We start from the raw sequence: 5,613 nt of genomic DNA on the forward strand, positions 1-5,613 counted from the left end.
ACTAACAGAAACATTTGTATGTAAATACATTAGCATTTCAGTGTGAACAAAAACCACTTCCAGACTTTAATGAGCTTTTGTAAGGCCTGAGTTCTCTTTACTTAAAGTTACTTGAAGGAAGATTTGGTAAAATCGTTGAATAATTGTGATTTTGTTATCATGTCGGTTTATTTTCTCACACGTTAGAGTTCAAGCTTTACATTTAAACTCGGGTACTGTGGTCAAGAAAAACATTTAATAAATAAATGGATCAACTTCAGTCATAAATCACATTCAACAGCCCACTGTGGACAAAAACTGTAGGGGACCTTGTTGGAGATGGAGTATATTTTGTCTTGGGATACAAGAATTTCAAGTCTTTCAAGTCATAAAAGCCTGCTGCAATTGCATATTTTGTCATTTCCCTTGGATGACTCAGTGGTCTGATGCTGGGTTCATGCCATGTATTTGGAGAACTGTGTGGTTTGATTCCATGTCGGCTTGGGAACATTCCTGCATTATTTCAAGACTGATACCCCGGTTCCTGGCTGTGTATCAGATAAATTACGCTCAAATAATTGTGTTTCACATTTGAGGTATAGTCATCTAAAAAAATAAAATAGTTTTCACACGGCTCTATGAAGTCTGTTAAAAACTAAGTACGTCCTTGGTGCTTTCACAGGAATTTAGAGCATCAGGTGTTGCTAATCAAATGCACTCGACTAACTGACTATAGAAGAGTGTGACCACCTCTAGAAAAGCAGAGAATTCAGGTGTGTGTTTACACAATGCAACAATCTTCACAGGAGTGGACGTCCCAGCAAATTCACCCCTAGGTCAGAGAAACTGGAAAAATAAATAAATAAATTTAAAAAATCCAAAATATTTAAGCTCATCACAGTGGGAAAAAATGACTGAAAAAGCATGGCTTGTGTGGAAGGGCAGCATAGTTTCCAAACATGCATCCTTTGAAAGAACCTTTTCCTTTGGACAGACAAGTAGAGATATTTGGTTATAACGCACAGCGACTTGTTTGACAAAGAAACTCTAACACCCTGTATCAACTCTCAGGCATGGTGGTGGAGGAGTAATGATTTAGATGTTGTTTGGACACCTTGCAGGCATTTAATCAACCATGAACTCCCGAGGCCTGACCAACAACTAAAGCTTGTACCAAACTGGGTCATGCAACAGGACAACTATCAAAGCATAGGAACAAATCTACAACCAGATGAATGAAAAAAAATTATTTTACAAATCAAGGAGTTACAGTGACCCAGTCAAAATGCAGGTTTAAACCCAACTAAAAGGTGTGTCCAAAAGCTATCGAATCATCCGGTATACTTGGTTTTTTAGAGGACTGTAGATGCCAGCCTAGATGTAAGCCAGTTATAAAACTGTGCTGCTCCTTTAATATCAGAGTTGACATCAATGCAGTGACTTTGCAGCTATTTTTGTACTGAACTTTATTTTTTGCAAAGCAAGCAATTAGAGTCTTGTCATTATGGTCTCTATGATGTGAATTCAGTACAAGAGGAAGATGCTACTGGATGCACTGTGGCACTGTAATAATGTGTGTGTGTTTAAAATTAACCCATACTAAAGAGCAGTATCGGGATGCCTGGCTTTGACTTCTTTATTTTGAAGGAATCTCTTGTAAGTTCCTCCACCTTTAAGAAACTCAGCAGAGGGCCCCTTTAATCAGCAACATTCAATCTGAGTAGTTTTAGCACATGACTAGCAAACATACACAAACCCAAAAAAGAAAACAAAATGGGAAAAGTAGACGATAAAAGCAATCACAGACTAAACTCTGAAAGAACCGGAGATTAATCTGAGCATCAGCTGTCCCTGAACGTTTCCCCGCAGCAGTGGCCTCTTTAGCTGTTTGAAATACAAATGACCACAGTGAAACCAGCCACACATGGGTGGTTTACATTACACATCAACACATATCGGTCACACATGCCCCCGGGCCTCCCAGCTTCTCACCTCAATACACGCATCAAGTGGACATTACCACCAACATTTACCCATTACTGCATACTCACATTTGTATATGTAATATATACAGCTCTTACAGATGCCTGCCTTGTATGTTGATGTGTAAAAATCCAGCTGCCATGTGTTTGGCATTTACAGTGACTGATGACAGCTATTAGTGCTGAGTGCTTTCGGGTTGTTGCGCATTGTTTGGGGTTGTATAGCTAAAAATTGGTAGTGATCATTGTCTTTCCTTAACATCCAAACTATCCACGCAAAGCCCAGGTACAAACGGCTTGACGTTTCTTCTTCGCTCGTTTTTTCTTTCCCACTGTCGCCAAGTGCTTGCTCATAACGAGTCGTCTAATAGTTGGGGTTTGCTGTGTTATTGTACGTTCTTTGCCTTACACAATAAAGCACCTTGAGGTGATTCGGTTCCATTTGATGCTTTATAAATACAATTGAATAAAATCAAAAGTAGCCATAAATGTGACAAGTTACATGGAACTATTTCTCAAGCCAGCTCCTGAATATAGAGAAAACCAAAGGGATCGGGTGCTGAGGCTGAGGTGGGTGGGGGAGGGCACTATTTGGAGGAGATGGAAGTTCTGGGCTGTGCAGCTTATAAGACAAACAGACGAGCCAATGTCGTGTTTTCACATACGCTGTTTCCCTGTATGTGTGTATATGGAAACAATGCCCCTGCTGTTTGCCCCCCACCACCTCTGTCACTGCTGCTGTAGTTGCTCTACACCTGTGCTTGGCAGAGCTCCCAGCATTTCCACCCCCTCCAGGAACAGACGTTACCTCAATCTAATCTACCCGCCACCCCCGCCTCCACAGACCTCAACCGCACACCCCAAATCCACTTTAGTTCTCAGTTTACACCCTGCACTAACTTTAAGCGCTGCAGTACAAAGAACAATACATATTCAAGAGCTGCACCATGGTCAGATAGTGCACATGTGGCCCCTTTGGGATGTCTTATCATTTCAAGATGGAAAAGAGGACAAAATCAAAGGTTTCTTTTAGCTACTTGCATCCCATCATGAGCCTCAAACCATAACCTCCCCCGTGCTCGCAGCTTGAGGATGAGGCGTGAGCAAGGGGTGCGTGAAGGCAGCTGTGGAGGAGAGCAGCCGGGCAAGTGGCATGTTTTTTAGGGGGTTCATAAGCTCACGAGAGCCATGGTGTTCTTGTGGTTTTGGAGTGGGGGAGCTTTGTGAAACCGGAGTCCCCTGAAGGCATAAAGAGGAGGGTGAGGGGAGGGTGACTGGGACACAGCCTTGACCAGCAGAAGCCCACCTCTTTTCCCGCAGTGTCAGCGTCACAGGTGTGTGAACAACAATGCATGTGTGTGTTTGTAGGAGGCCCATGTCTAATCAATGACACACTGTATTGTAATCGTCTATTGTGGGGACACAACTGGCGCGCAAATGTAAACACAATTAGGAATAAACTCTTGGGAATCAGGTACAGCCCTCGGGCTGGACTGGGATATGCAAGATGGAGTGGGAAGCAAGATGTAAAGCGCGGCAGCGACTTATCGTTTCTATAGCCGGTTCTCAACATTTTGTCACAGAAACAGTGCGCAACAAACAATGAAAGCAGGTCAGATAAAGCTCAACAGTGAATTCCACTCTGCAGCAGTTGCTAGGTAAAGGACTTTTCCTAATTCCCCATATTCATACTGGACTCCCTCACTCCCACTCCCACATACCCTCCTGAGACTGAAAACAAAGATTAAACCTTTTTTTTCCTTCATAACTTGACCACTGTCTATCTCCAGGGTTGGCAGGGTGCTGCATTTTTGGGATATTTCCCATAAATTATGATGGGTATCAGTAGGCCAGCTGTACTTTTGAATTCTGGTATTCTGAGTTGCTATTATGCTGATATGAATACATCTCTCTCCGCCTGTCACAATGATTCTGCTGCTGTATGTGGCAATGCACAGAACAAAGGTCGCCAAGTAAAGCGGCTCCCACTCCTCCTTGCGCCCATTCAGTGTGGCAAATAATTCTAAATCAATATTTCCATGCAAATGGTGCCATGCAGGCTGCTTGATAGCCAGGTAGGTAAAACTATAACCAACCCAATGATGCCTTCAAGTGGCCCCGGTAAAATGAGCTTCTTTTCCATGAAAACTGGATGGCTGATGGTTCATAATTTACTACAAGGCAAACAGAGCATGAAGAGTTCTTTGGTCTACAAATGAGGAGATTTAAAGTTTAAAGTGTTTGTGTGTGTGTGTGTGTGTGTGTGTGTGTGTGTGTGTGTGTGTGTGTGTGTGTTTTAACAGAGCAAAAAAGTTTCTTAACACTACCTAAAGAATTGTTGATGCTCACAAAGCAGGAGATGAATATACAAAGTAGTCAAAGCTTTCCAGAGTGTCAAGAACTGGAGAACAAAAGTATAATTTAGAAATTTAAAGAGAGCCACACAGCAAAGAACAAGCCTGGCTGAGGTAGGAAGGGAAAGATTTCAAAAACTAGTGAGATGTTTCTCAAGACCAGCAACTAAAGAACAGCTGCAGAGACACGAGTGAATGACTTTGCCAAGTCAGGCAAAGTAATACTCTCAAAGAAGATGATCACTAGAACCCTGCACAGGAATGGACTTTGAGGTTGTAGACCAAGAAGAACTGAAGTATGACTGAAGTATGCTGAGGTCTATTAGGATTATGTATACTGGAAGTGCCTCGTTTGTTGAGATGAGATGAAACTAGAGCTCTTGGGCCACAGAGATGCTGTTCATGCTTGGAGAAAGAAGGAAGAGGTGTACAGCACCACCCTCACAGTGAAACACGGTGGTGGGAGTATTATGTTGTGGGGATGCGTCAGTGCATCTGGAACTGGGAATCTTGGTCATGACTGGTAAGGACTGGTCAGGAATCTTGGTGAAGACTCACTGAGATTTTGAATTTAAAAGAAAACCTCCAGCAGGCAGCAGCAATCCTGGGTCTGGGTCATCACTTTGTTTTCACTTACAAAACATACATCGCTCCTTGTGAAAAACTACATCCAGAAGACCAAAGTAAACGTTGCTGACTGGCCTGCACAAAGCCCTGACTCGAATCCCTTTGGAAATCTGTGAGATGAACTGAAGATCAAGATCCGTGCCTGAAGACCATCAAATCTGGAGAAGCTTGAGAGATTCGTCAAAGAACAAGGAGCTGGAATTGCTCAGCAGACATGTGGTTTTTTTTTGGTTTTTTTAAAAAAAAAGCTGACTATTAGCATCTATTTTGACCCTGATAGGTTTGAGGAGTTTTGTGATTTATTTTTTTGTGTGTGTGCAAAGTAAAATAATGTAACTTTCAATAATGCAAACCTGGATGCTCTGTTTTTTTTAACAGCATTAGGAAATCTTAAAAAAAATTATTACTAATGTAATTTTCATTGGAGGGTAATAGTTCTGTCCTCTAACCCTCCTCTCTCCCAGAGGCTAACAGTGCTTTGCCCTTTTAGTGCAATTTGAGGTTGATTGCACACAGAAATATTTCAGGTTTTCTCTGGAAACTTGCACCAGGCTGTACTAACTGTGATAAGCTCTTCGAGATGTTCGTGATGGTTTGTTTGTAATTATGAAATGTCCAACAGTCCCTAAGTGCCTCACCACCCCACTGCCATTCACTCCCACCTCTGGAAA

This window comes from Rhamphochromis longiceps, linkage group LG20, assembly GCF_057381845.1.
Source record: "Rhamphochromis longiceps isolate RC_006_pf linkage group LG20, R_longiceps_female_GT1.1, whole genome shotgun sequence".
Lineage (NCBI taxonomy): Eukaryota > Metazoa > Chordata > Actinopteri > Cichliformes > Cichlidae > Rhamphochromis > Rhamphochromis longiceps.